The sequence below is a fragment of the Otolemur garnettii genome, unplaced genomic scaffold (assembly GCF_000181295.1).
Source record: "Otolemur garnettii isolate 467f Iridium unplaced genomic scaffold, OtoGar3 scaffold00243, whole genome shotgun sequence".
Lineage (NCBI taxonomy): Eukaryota > Metazoa > Chordata > Mammalia > Primates > Galagidae > Otolemur > Otolemur garnettii.
Window position 1 is genome coordinate 1,557,048 of NW_003852638.1, and position 14,842 is coordinate 1,571,889.

At 41.8% G+C, this 14,842-nt stretch overlaps 1 pseudogene; it reads left to right on the forward strand.

Moving 5' to 3' along the window:
- Positions 1-9,161: 9,161 nt before the first annotated feature.
- On the forward strand, positions 9,162-9,837 carry LOC100948384 (annotated as a pseudogene).
- Positions 9,838-14,842: the final 5,005 nt, after the last annotated feature.

Sequence of the window (14,842 nt, forward strand, 5' to 3'; positions counted from 1 at the left end):
AAAAAAAAAAAGTGATCCATTTAACCAAAAACACTTGTACCCTTTAGTATTTTGAAATGAAAATGAAATGAGAAATACTAGACATGACAATAAAAATAATGCAAATTTAAATGACTCCTCCATATTCACACACCCCGTTTAAAAAACACATGAAGCATCAGAAGTTGGCAAATACAAATGCTTATAGTCAAGTGAGTTGGATAACAGCTCTGGGGAGATGGCCCCCATGAAGCTCTGCCCAATTGTTGCCATGAAGAAATATGGGTCCCAACTTCCAAATCTACTGAATTTATAAGAAGTGACTAATCTCCAAATTTTTATGATAAATACTCCTTTCCTTTAACTTGGCAATTAATTAAAAATTTTTAAAAACACAGAACAGAACCATCTAGAAAGGGCCAAGCAGAGCTTAGATGCCAGGGGCATACAAAGTGGTGGTCCCAAGCTACTGCAGAGCAGACACAGACCCAGGGACTGACTGGGCTAGATGCCAAGACCTATCAGGCGTCCTCAAACTACGGCCCACGGGCCACATGCAGCCCGCCTAGGACATTTATCTGGCCTGCCGGGTGTTTTTGCTACTGCTGCCTGTCCTTAGCAGCCGACTCATCCCGGGGCCCGCAGTCCAGCCCTCCAATGGTCTGAGGGACAGTGAACTGGCCCTCTGTTTAAAAAGTTTGAGGCCCCCTTTATGGTGTGCTCTGTCCTCTAGCAGCTTCCCATCCTGAGGGCGAATGGCACATATAACTAAAATGTTCATACATACTAAGTAAAAGCAAAGAAAATTGAGAATGTGGCATGAATTTATCAGAGTGTTCTAGAGAAACAGAACAATAGCAGATATGAGTTTGGGTTTGTTTTGTTTTGTTTTTAATTTCATTTATTTTAAGGTAGTGGCTCATGAAATCGAGGAGACTGGAAAGTTTGTAATCCGTAGGGCATGCCAGTAGTCTGGAAACTCGGGCAAAAGATGATGCTCTGGTGTTGAGATAGAATTTCTTCTCTTCCAAGAAACCTCAGCTTCTGAAGGCCTTCAGCTGACTGGATGAGACCAGGAGGCCCACCCGCACTATTCAAGATAATCTCCTTGACTTAAAATTGGCCATTTGTAGATACTCGCCTCATCTTACAAAATACCTTTGTGGCAACACCTAGATTAGAGTTTGAGTAACTGGGTGCTGTAGCCCAGCAAAGTTGATGCATAAAACTATCATATGAGATAAGTAGTATAAGAGAAGTGCAAAAATCTACTGCAGGAGTTCAGAAGAATGAGAAAAATCCAAAGGTGAAAGGTTGAAAATAATTCCCATGATAAAAAGATTAATAAGTAAGCAGAGCCTTCTACGTAGAGAAGACAAAAAAATAATAATATTGATCAGCATGAGCCAAGCACGCATTATATTGTTATTGTCATATATTAGTTATTTTAGTCATCTCAACTTCCCTAATGGGGCAGGGACTATCATTCTCCCATTTTATAGGTAAAGATGCTAACTCTGGTGTTTCCAGTATCTCAGAGCTGTGGAGAGACAGGACCTAGATTCAGACAATGTGAAATCCTCACATTGGCCTTAGGCATTGCTTATCCTGCCTCCCCATTAATTCATACATGACCCTGTAAATTCTCACGGAAGCCCTATGAGGTAAATACCATTGTTATCCCCATTTTACAGACGAGAAAACTGAGCCTTAGAATCCAAGGTGGCAGGGCAGGGATTTGAACTTGGTTTATCTCACCTTAGACTTGTGGTCTGGCATATGTGCTGCATGTCTCATACCTCACCCCTAATATGCAAAGAAGAATGTGTCAAGGGGTCCAGTTTATATTTAAATGTGACCAACAGGAGGAATGAAGCTTAAATTCAAGCAGTAAAAAATGGTAGTAGAAGTACCTTCTTGGTTGTCCATTAGTGAAATGCACACATCATCTAAAGACAGAAAAATACATCCGTGGAGGTTCTGACTGCCATGAACATTAATTTCCCCAAAGACCAGAGATAAAATTATAATAATGATGCTGGGATCGATGGCTCATGCCTGTAACCCTAGCACTCCAGGAGGCTGAAGTGGGTGGGTTGCTTGAGCTTAGTAGTTCAAGACCAGCCTGAGCGAGAGTGAGACTCCTTCTCTACTAAAAATTTAAAAAAAAAAAAAAAAACTGAGGCAAGAGGATGGCTTGAGCCCAAGAGTTTGAAGTTCCTGTGAGCTATGATGCCACGGCACTCTACCAAGGGCAACAAAGTGAGACTCTGTCTCAAAAAAAAAAAAAATTAGAATCATTATTGGGAATGTGTATTGTGACTCTGAATTTTGGATATTGATTGGTAAGAATAAAAACACAGCACTTTCCACCCACAGAGAAAACAACATCAAAGTTGGCTTCTCTTAAATGAAAATATTTCCTTGGCTTTCTCTTAGCTACATATTTTTAGCAAACATTAAATATACACTGTAAATCATGCCTTCGTATCTTGGGTAGGGAATAGATTCATTGCGATCTAACTTCAAAGGAGCAACCAGAAGACTTTTCTCTCCTAGGCCACTTTGAAATACTCCTACACTATTTTATCCTTTTCCCTCTGTGAGTTATTTTTTTTCCTCTCAGAACGTAGAGTATGTGAGAAATCTGTACTGTTCTATTTTTGTGAGGAATGAATTTTGAGCTCATTTGAGCTCATAAATTGTCATCTATTCAATTGTTATTCCTTCTCTAAATCTTCACATTAGAGTCAATGGCAGGTCTTTTCTGCTTCTTTGATTATGATGGTAACACCAGGTACAGGATAATAACCCAGCTATTATTTAAGGCTGAACAATGCCCTTTAATTGTAATTATTTTTGTCTTAATCATATCTCTATTATAAATAACAATTATCCAATTCCTCGTAATTGTATGGGATGGGCATAATGTTGCACGTCAAATAATAATATTCACTGACCCCTACTGTGTGCCAGGCACCAGGATGTACACACATTTAAAACTCATGAAAACCATGGGATGTAGATGTAAATATTGTCCTCATTTTTTCTAAGGAAGAGACTGAGCTGTAGGTAATTTCAGTGATTTGCCCATGTTTACATAAGAATGGAGCTATGATTTAAAACAAATCGTCTAACTGCAGAAACAATTTACAGCCTATGACTTCCATGAAATAATGGTGAGGTTTTCTTTTCTTGTTTTACTCTTCCTTCTTGGGAGTTCACACCAACATTTTATGGAGGCATAACAAATAAACACAAATATTCCAGAGGGAAATATGGTGAGTAAGTAGCTGGCCTTATCTGTCATTCAGGATAGGCTCCAGTCAAAAGGTGAGCTATAAATCTACTCCTGAGGTTAAGCTATAAATTGGAAGGTGAAAGCCCTAGGAGGCACTTTAACCAAGCCACCTGGCCTTACGAACCCTAATAAGCTTTCCCTGATGTAGCCAACTATGAGTAATCATAGACATAAAGCTGGACACCCAAACCAACCTCACTTTTGCCAAAGTGACAACAGCGGTCTAAAGTGGAGAAGTGGCTTGCCCAGATTCCCAAAGCTTTTGGCGGAACTAGAACCAGTTATCTAGTTAACCTACTGGCCTCTCAAACATGAGAGTTAGGCAAAAATGCATGGCTTTAAAAATCAATTCAAGAGCTCAAGTTCGAAACAAAGGCAAGAATATCAAGGCACCAGATGTTCCTCTCTGTAAAGCATTGAAGCAAGTTTCAGCAGTATCTCTGCAGCCTCAAATTTCTGTCAATTGGAACTTCCATAAAGGATGCTCATAATTCTTCCTAGTAGCATGGTGTTTTCTTTGTCATCTGGATTGGTATGGAAAAGATAAAATGATGGTCAGCGTAGCTTTTTAAGTTTTTATTTTTAACTGGCAGTGGTATTATATTTAACAGCCAGAGCAATTTCTGCCTCTACATATGGCAGCAAAACCAAAGCCAGGACTTAGACTTAGAATCCTGGTGCTTTGGGAAACTGCAGTGGGAAGAACTCTTAAAGACAGGGGTACGAGGCCAGTCCAAGCAACACAGCACGACCTCAGCTCTACAAAAACAACTTAAAAACATCTGGGAATGGTGGTACACTTGTAGTCCCAGCTACTTGGAAGGCCGAGGTAGGACGATCGCTTGAGCCTAGGAGTTTAAGGCCTCAGAGAACTATGATCATGCCACTGCACTCCAGCCTGAGCAACAGAGAAAGACCTTGTTTTCAGCAGTATCTCTGAAAGCAGCAAAATCAAACAACCAAAAAATAAAACAAAACAGCCAGGCTAAGCAGGAGTGCTTAAAACTCAACAGAGGTGACTCTCCATGTTTGTCTGGCCAACCAGCTAGGCAGAGTGCAGCATGAGAATCTAGGTAGTTTTGAAGAAGTGAACACAGGTAAGCAGAGACTGTCATCTCAGAAGACGTGGAGACTGGTGTGCAAGAGGTTGATTAGTGAGTGTTCTCAGGATCGATCCCTGAGGAAGGGAAGGGCAGGAGAGGTAGGATTTGGCAGAGGAAGGAGGTGAGCAGAATGCTGACGGCCAGGCCACAGACGACCCGTCCAGGAGGTCTGAAGCTGGGAGGTGACCTGGGGCCAGGAGGCTCTCTATCAGCTGCTGAGAGCTAAGGGAGTTCCTGCAGGAGCAGTCCTGCAGCTGAGGTGGTGAGCCCTTCCGGGGGCATATCACACGCCATCCCAAGAGCATAAACAAGCTTCCCCCCAAGAGAAAGGTTCTGAGGAACTGGACCTGGGTGTTGCAACTGCTGTCCCAAGATAGGGGTCAGAGCAAGACCCCAATTCCCAGAACAAGGGAAAGAACTGGGCCAAGAAAATGAACGCAAACTAGCCTTGGTCCAAGCTATCACAGGCTCACCCAGGCAGAGCGGGAGCCACCTCGGAGTGCAACATGGGGCCAATGTCCTTGCTCTCCTCTCTCATCTAGGCCGGCTTGATGTTCAGGAAGCATAGAGGATCCCCTGGAAACCAGCAGCCCCATCTGGGCCACAGACTCACAGTTCAGGGAGTACAGCTGAACAGAGCACTGTTGGCAATGCAAGAGGTCACCAACACATGGAAGAGGAAGCCGCCAGCCTGGTGCTGGTGTAGGGTGAGAGCAAGCAAGTACGGGGGAGAAGCCCAGTGTCTCCATGTTAGAGAGGATAAGCAAGGCAGTGGGGTAGAAAGGTGAGTGATTAAGCATACTTTGCACAGGCAGAATATTTGACATTTTACAAAACCCTGAGTGTATGTACAATCTCATTTTGCTAATTCTGCCCCTAGAATGTTTATCCATAAAAATATTATCAGCAGGGGTGGCACCTGTGGCTCAGTGGGTAGGGCACCGGCCCCACATACTGAGGGTGGTGGGTTCAAGCCCGACCCCAGCCAGACTGCAAAAGAAAATAGCCAGGTATTGTGACAAGCGCCTGTAGTCCCAGCTACTTGGGAGGCTGAGGCAGGAGAATCACCTAAGCCCAGGAGTTGGAGATTGCTTTGAGCTGTGAGCTGTGAGCACCCTTGGCACTCTACCAAGGACGATAAAGTGAGACTCTGTCTCTAAAAAAAATAAAAACATATTATTCGCAAATGAATGAATATCATAAATGCTTGTAACAAGCTGACAGCAGAGTGCACCTCTCCACCCAACCCAGGCCTTTAGAGCTAAGAGTAACGCCCTCCCTGCAGGTGTCATGGTGGCTCAGCTGGGGCAGATTTCTTTGACCAAGTGACCTTTCTGAACCCAAGAAGATGCCTGTGGCAGCCCTTCTTCACTCCACCTTTTCTTCCCTTGTTCGCAATGTCAAATAACCATCATTTTTTTGAGCTTCACCCACACAAGGAAGGTGGTGAGGTCATTTTGCCACTTTGACAGTGACACAGCATTTAATGTTTAAGCAAACCAGCCACAGCCCTGTTTCACTTGGGATAACCCTCTGGACAGCTCCAAGGAAGTCTGCCCTCATATCTCTCCTGCTGGATTGAAATAAACATTTTGTTCAAGAGAAGATAAAATAGGGAAAGATAAGACCTCAGCAAGCACAACTGCTAATAAAAAAGACACCACAAGAGGTGACATTAGAAAAGGAACTTAATGTCTCTGTTTTTTTTTTTTTTTTTTTTGAGACAGAGCCTCAAGCTGTCCCCCTGGGTAGAGTGCCGTGGCATTACAGCTCACAGCAACCTCCAACTCCTGGGCTCAAGCGAGTCTCCTGCCTCCGCCTCCCAAGTAGCTGGGACCACAGGCGCCTGCCTCAACGCCCGGCTATTTTTTGGTTGCAGCCGTCATTGTTGTTTGGCGGGTCCGGACTGGGGATTCGAACCCGCCACCTTAGGTGTACGTGGCTGGCGCCTTAGCCGGTTGAGCTATAGGCGCCGACCGGGAACTTGATGTCTATCCAGGCAATCACGTCTTACTGAAGGACCAAAGCATAGATGGAACTCTTAGGAAGTTGCCTGCTAAAATAAAGGGGTGGGTCACACTGCCATCACCATCTGTAAACACTGGCTCTTATGTCTCACAGGAAATGACACACACAAAGCACCAACTGGGAACTGCCATTGCCAGCTGCTCACAAGTGGTTCTCAGGGGTCACAGCCTATTATCTCAATAGGCAAAACATAAACCTTCAATGCCAATTAACAAATGCCCTTTTTAGGTATTTGCATGTGGATAACCACTAAGTAATGTCCCTCCAAAGTGGCATCTTGCTGTCTATTTTCAGGTACTTAATTAATGGCCTTGCTCCAGGAGAAACACGTCCTGTTTTAAATAAAATGATGAAAATCTTTTTTAAAAAATGCATCTTTACTTGGCTGTGGTAATGGTTTCACAGGTGTATACTTCTCCCCAAACTCGTTGAGACATGCTCATTAAATATGTACAGCTTCTTTATACACGTCAATCAGACCTCCACACAGTGGTTCGAAAAACTGCATCTTGCATGTCATTATACTTGACATCATCCTTCAACACAAAATTGTGAACAACTATTTTAAGCAAAACCATCGTAGCAACAACTGAGGAGGATGTGAATTATCAGTTTCTCTGATAATTCCCTCAGCCACACCTGGGAGATTTTAAGGGGCAGCGTATACCGTGCACAACATACGAGATGTGAAGTTCACACCAGAGCAGTATGTATTCTTCTTCTGGAATTTCAAGAGCACTCTTAATAGCACTCTGAGAAAAATTCTGCAAATCTTTTATTTTTTTTAAAGAAAAGCTTTATTGAAATTCACGTGTGTTAAGTGCATAATTCAGTGATATTCAGTACATTTTGTAATTCCTTTTAAAAGTGATTACTCTGAGTAAAAAGCATCATGTCAAGTTTTCCCCAATCATGTGAATCATTTGGAGTCAGGTATTTTGGTTGCTTCTGTTTCTAGGTTACCCATTTGTACAGAACTCACAGTTCTCCCTACATAGAAGATTGAAAGGCTTGGGTTTCCCTCATGACAGATTTTAAAAATATTTGGTTGCCTCTTCCCTGTCATCAGAATACTGATGAATCCTTCTGGCTAATCCTATTTAACAACACAAAGCCCACCAAAGGCAGGACAGGCTATGCTAAATATTTGCAATGCTGTTTCTAAATCTGTCCTGTTACAGTCATGTTTTAAAATGGTATATTCCACTGTCAAAATATAATGCATTTAGTCGTATTAAATAAATTTTCTTCTGCTTCTTGGCAGGTGTACAACAGATTGGTCATGGGGAAAAAAGACTACCGCAATGCATTATTTAAAGATGCCATGGAGTTGGCCTCTTTAGGAACACCTATGCACTGGTGCTCTTCAACAGCTTGCAGTGAGTTTTAGAAGCCAATGAATCTAAGTTAGCATTACTGTGATCCACTCTGAAAATAAAACTGTTATGCTTTCAATTAGCTTATTTTTAATCAAAAGCTGAAGAGGGAAGAAAGGAAGGGAGCAAGAGGAAGGGAGGAAGGATGAATGTCTAGGAAGAAAACAATTATTTGATAGTTTTATTTAAAAGTGTCCCATGTGTGGGACACTCTGCTGAGCTGTAGGAGACCCGGCAATTATACAGGCACATTCCTGAAGAAATGAACAATCTGTTGTGAGAGATGAAATCATCAAATCTAGAATAATAAAAGTTATTACAAGGAATACATATTTGGGGGTAACTTGTAGACAGAATTAAAGAGTCAAAGCAGTTTAGAGAAAAGAGATCAATGTAGTCCATAAATATTAGGAAAATTTCATGAAGGAAACAAGATGTAAGCTGGGCCTGTTAATTAATTACTTAATTAATTTTTCCTACTGTGACTACCTTTGAAGATGATGGTTGATATTCTTAAGAGAAAGTTTCTGAATTTGGGAATAATCTGGTACTTCCAACCATAAATTCCATAAACCTGACATAACCTGTATTTATATCTTCCTAAAATGCCTTAGGAATAGCACACAACTAAAAATGGTTATATACAGAACAATGAAGCTTTGAAAGCTACACAAAAGGGGTGGCGCCTGTGGCTCAAAAGGGTAGGGTGCGGTCCCATATGCCAGAGGTGGTGGGTTCGAACCCAGCCCTGGCCAAAAAAAAAAAAAAAAACACAAAAAAGTTTGCAAATACCTAGTGTTTTCAGTTGTTCTCCTGTTCCTGGGCAAAAATAAGTTCAAGGAAGTTAAGAAATCTGGCACAATAAATTCCTGCCTTGGGGAGCTTCATCATCATCCTGCACCATTATTCTATTAAAGGTCTGAGAAGTTGTGCTGAAAAAAGAACCTGTTTATTGATGTTTATTTAGAATTCCCAAAGTTTATCTCGCTTTATTTTTTCCCCTAGGACACTTCTGTTAGCATGTCAAGGAACTGAACTCTATGGAGTATAGTCTATGACAGGGGTCCTCAAACCTTTTAAACAGGAGGCCAGTTCACTGTCCCTCAGACCAGTGGAGGGTTGGACTGAGGGCCCTCAGACGAGTTGGCTGCTAAGCAGAACAGGCAGCAGCAGCAAAAACACTCCTGATGGGCTGCATGTGGCCCGCAGGCCACAGTTTGAGGATGCCTGGTCTAGGAAATAGCAGTCTCAGAGAACAAGAAAACAAACAACCCAACTTTAAAAATGGGCCTTCCCTCCCAGCCAGCCCCGCCCAGGTGGCTGCCTATGACCTGCCTTGGTGCAGGGAACGGAAAGCTGGAAGGAGTAAGACGAGTTTAGTTCCTCACGGGGCTGTTTGGAAAAACCCAGGAGAAGCCTCCCAAAGAGCTGGTCAATGAACGGTCATTGAAGATAAGAACGGAAATGAGGGTTGTTGACAGGCAAATAAGAGATATCCAAAGAGAAGAAGAAAAAGTGAAACGATCTGTGAAAGATGCTGCCAAGAAGGGCCAGAAGGATGTCTGTGTAGTTTTGGCCAAGGAGATGATCAGGTCCAGGAAGGCTGTGACCAAACTGTATGCATCCAAAGTGCATATGAACTGGGTGCTTATGGGTATGAAGAATCAACTTGCGGTTCTGTGAGTAGCTGACTCCCTGCAGAAGAGCACAGAAGTGATGAAGGCTATGCAGTCTTGTGAAGATCCCAGAAATCCAGGCCATTGTGTGGGAACTATCCAAAGAGATGATGAAGGCTGGGATCATAGAGGAGATGTTAGAGGACACTTTTGAAAGCATGGATGATCAGGAAGAAATGGAGGAAGCAGCAGAAATGGAAATTGACAAAATTCTGTTTGAAATTACAGCAGGGGCATTGGGTAAGGCACCCAGTAAAGTGACTGATGCCCTTCCAGAGACTGTACCTGCAGGAGCAATGGCCGCCTCAGAGGATGAGGAGGAAGAAGAGACTCTGGAGGCCATGCAGTCCCAGCTGGTCACACTCTGCAGCTAGGGGGCCAGGTGGGCCCTTGAGCTTTCCTTGTGGCTCACATGCTGGGTGTGCACACACTCCTCTGAAGAGCTACCATCATGTACCTCTTGCACTACACCTCTGTCATGAGGCATTGCATTTTGGAGAAGGTTCTCTGCTAGTATCTCTACATTATTTGCAGAAGTTTGGGGACCTCAAAGGGATTCTTCCTGGGAAGGTGGTGTAATTAAATGCGTCATTTTCAGGAGCATAAACAGAAATATCTTATTGGAGGGAGGGTGAAGAAATCCACCGTTTCACGAACCACTTCTGGAAAAAGACGATTGCCTGAATGTTTAGGACTTTACTTTTTTTTTTGTCTGTAAAACACTATATAAATGGATTTTAATAAATGTCTGCTTTAACAAAAAAAAAAAATGGGCCAAACTGACTAGAAATAGAAAAGTAAAATGTCTACTAACCTCAATCAGAAATAATAAAGGGGAAAAAACAACTGATGCCACAGAGATATAAGAGATTATCTCTGAATACTACCAGATACTTTATGCCCAGAAATTTGACAATGTGAAGGAAATGGATCAACATTTGGAATCACACCCTCTCCCTAGACAAAGCCAGGAAGAAATAGATCTCCTGAACAGACCAATTTCAAGCACTGAGATCAAAGAAACAATAAAAAATCTCCCAACAAAAAAAACCGCCCTGGTCTAGATGGCTTCACACCTGAATTGTAACAAACCTTTAAAGAAGAGCTTATTCCCATACTGCAGAAATTATTCCAAAAAATTGAGGAGGAATCTTCGGGAATCTGCCCCAACACGTTCAATGAAGCAAACATCACCCTGATACCCAAACCAGGAAAAGACCCAACTACAAAGGAGAACTTCAGACCAGTTTCACTAATGAATATAGGATGCAAAAATTCTCAACAAAATCCTGGCCAATAGGTTACAACTTATCATCAAAAAAGTCATACACCACGATCAAGTAGCTTTCATACCAGGGATGCAAGGCTGGTTTAACATATGCAAGTCCATAAACGTTATTCACCATATCAACAGAAGCAAAAACAAAGACCATATGATCCTTTCAATAGATGCAGAAAAAGCATTTGATAAAATCCAGCATCCTTTTCTAATTAGAACACTGAAGAGTATAGGTATAAGCAGCACATTTCTTAAACTGATCGAAGCTATCTATGACAAATCCACAGCTAATATGTTACTGAATGGAATAAAACTGAAAGCTTTTCCACTTAGAACTGGAACCAGACAAGGTTGTCATCTTTGCCACTACTATTCAACATAGTGTGGGAAGTTCTAGCCAATATAAGCAGGCAAGAGAAGGAAATAAAGGGCATCCAAATGGGGGCAGAGGAGGTCAAACCCTCCCTCTTTGCTGACAATATGATCTTATACCTAGAGAACCTCAAAGACTCAACCACAAGACTCCTGGAAGTCATCAAAAAATACAGTAGGCTCAGCACCTGTGGCTCAAGTGGCTAAGGTGCCAGCCACATACACCTGAGCTGGCAGGTTTGAATACAGCCTGGGCCCACCAAACAACAGTGATGGCTGCAACCCAAATAAAATAGATGGGCATTGTGGTGGGTGCCTGTAGTCCCAGCTACCTGGGAGGTGGAGGCAGGAGTGCAGTTGCTGTGAGCTGTGATGCCAAGGCACTCTACCCAGGGTGACAGGTTGAGACTCTGTCTCAAAAAAAAAAAAAAACATTAATGTCTCAGGATATAAAATCAATGTCCACAAGTCAGTAGCCTTTGTATAGGCCAATAACAGCCAAGATGAGAGGCTAATTAAGGACACAACTCCCATCACCATAGCTTCAAAGAAAATGAAATACCGAGGGATATACTTAACAAAAGAGGTGAAGGACCTCTATAAAGAAAATTATGAAATCCTAAGAAAAGTAATAGCAGAGGATATTATCTTTTTTTTTTTTTTTGAGACGGAGCCTCAAGCTATCCCCCTGAGTAGAGTGCCATGGCATCACACTCACAGCAACCTCCAACTCCTGGGCTCAAGCAAGTCTCCTGCCTCCGCCTCCCAAGTAGCTGGGACCACAGGCGCCCGCCACAACGCCCGGCCATTTTTTGGTTGCAGGCATCATTGCTGTTTGGTGGGCCCGGGTTGGGGATTCGAACCCACCACCTTAGGTGTATGTGGCTGGTGCCTTAGCCGCTTGAGCCACAGGCGCCAAGCCAGCAGAGGATATTATCAAATGGAAGAACATACCATGCTCATGGCTGGGAAGAATCAACATTGTTAAAATGTATATACTTCCCAAAGCAATCTACCTATTCAATACTATCTGCATACCAACATTGTACTTTCAAGACTTGGAAAAAATGATTCTTCATTTTGTATGGAACCAGGAAAAAAACCTCATATATCTACAGCAGTTCTTAGTAATAAAAACAAAGCCAGGAGCATCAGCCTACCAGACTTTAGGCTGTACATAGTGGTTAAAACAGCATGGTGCTGGCACAAAAATAAAGACATAGACATTTGTAATCGAATAGAAAACCAGGAAACGAAACTAACATATTACAGCCACCTAATCTTTGATGAACCAAACAAGAACACACATTGGGGGAATGAATCCCTATTCAATAAATGGTGCTGGGAGAACTGGATATTTACATGTAAAAGACTAAAACTGCAGCTGCACCTTTCTCCACTCACAAAAATTGATTCAAGATAGATAAAAGACTTAAATTTAAGGCATGAAATGATAAAAAGCATAGGAAAAACACTGGAAGATATCAGACTGGGGATAGACTTTATGAAGAAGATTTCTGTGGCAATTGTAACAACAAAAATAAGCAAATGAAATTTGTTTAATTTGTTAATTTATTAATTAAACTGAAAACTTCTGCACAGCTAAGGAGACAACAACCAAAGCAAATAGACAACCTACACACTGGGAAAAGATACTTGCATATTTTGAATCAGACAAAAGCTTGATAACCAGGATCTATAGAGAACTCAAATTAATCCATGTGAAAAAAGCCAACAATCCCATATATCAGTGGGCAAGAGACATGAATAGAACCTTCTCTGAAGAAGACAGACAAATGGCTAACAAACATATGAAAAAATGCTCATCACCCCTAATTATTAGAGAAATCCAAATCAAAACCACCCTGAGGTATCATCTAATTTCAGTGAGAATGGCCCACATTACAAAATGTCAAAACTGTAGATGCCGGTGTGGATATGGAGTGAAGGGAACCCTTTTACTTCTGGTGGGACTGCAAACCAATACAACTTTTTTGTAAGGAATTATGGGGAATCCTCAAAGAACTCAAGCTAGCCCTCCCATTTGATCCTGCAATCCCATTACTGGGCATCTACCCAGAAGGGGAAAAATCCTTTTATCATAAGGACACTCGCACTAGACTGTTTATTGCAGCTCAATTTACAATCGCCAAAATGTGCAAACAGCCTAAATGCCCACCAACCCAGGAATGGATTAACAAGCTGTGGTATATGTACACCATAGAATACTATTCAGTCATTAAAAAAGATGGAGACTTTACATCCTTTGTACTAACTTGGTGGTAGTGGAACACATTATTCTTAGTGAAGCATCACAAGAATGGAGAAGCACGAATCCTATGTACTCAGTTTTGATCTGAGGACAAGGAAAGGGAGAGCAGAAGGAAGGAGGGATGGGAGAAGAGGATGGGAGAAGGAATGAGTAGAGAGAGGGAAGGAGGCAGCGGGTGGGGTATCAGTGTGTGACAAACCTTTTGGGGGCAAGACACAATTATTAAAGGAACTTTACCTAACAAATGCACTCAGTGTGTCCTGGTATCTTGTACCCTCAGTGAATACCTGACAATAAAAAAAAATTTTTTTAATGGGCCAAATAAGCATACAGATAAGCATATGAAAAGATGCCCCACATTATATGTCATCAAGGAAATATAAATTAAAACAATATTGAGATACTACTAAACACCCCCTAGAAAAAAATCCAGAGCATTGACAATATCAATGGAAAGAATGCAGAGCAGTAGGAACTCTCATTCTGTGCCAGTGGGAATCCAAATGGCACAGTCACTTTGGAAGACAATTCGGCGGTTTCTTAAAGAAACAGACATATTCTTTATCATACGATCTAGTAATTGTACTCCTCGGTATTTACCCAAAGGAGTTGGAAATGTATATCCACACAAAACCCTACATACAAATGTTTGCTATAAACAAGCAAAACTCATGTTTGATTTTGACCAAGATGTCCATCAGCAGGTGAATGGATAAATTGTGGTAGATTCAGACATTGGAATATTATTCGGTGCTAAAACAAAGTGAGCTATGAAGCCATGAAAAGGCATGGAGGAAATTTACATGCATACTACTAAGTAAAAGAAGCCAATCGGGAAAAACCACATATCCAATGATTCCAATTATATGACATTCTAGACAAGGCAAAACTATGGCAACCATAAAAAGATTGATGGTTGTCAGGGGTCAGGGATGAAGGAGGAATGAACAGGCAGAGCACAGAGGATTTTTAAGGCAGTGAAACTACTCTGTCTGAAATCATAATGGTGGCCACAAATTATACATTTGTCCAAATCCATAGAATGTACAGCAGCAAGAGGAAATCCTAATGTAAACCCCTTAACTCTGGGCGATGATGTATTGAGGCTGATTCATCAGTTGTAACACGTGTTCTACTCTGTGGGAGATACTAATAATGGGGTAGACTATGCATGTGGGGGGAGGGGAATATTAGAAATATCTGTACCTTTTGTTCAATATTGCTGTGAACTTAAAATTACTCGAAAACAATAGTCTATTAGCTGAGTGTGGTGGTGCATGCCTATAGGGTCACCTACTTGGGAGGTTGGGTTCAGGAGTTTGAAGCTACATTTTGCTATGACAGCACCTGTGAATAGCCTGAGCAACATAATGAGGCCCCATTTCTAAAAAAAAAAAAAAAAAAAAAAAACACGAAAACTCCAAAACCACATACATAAAACTAAATCCAGATGGCA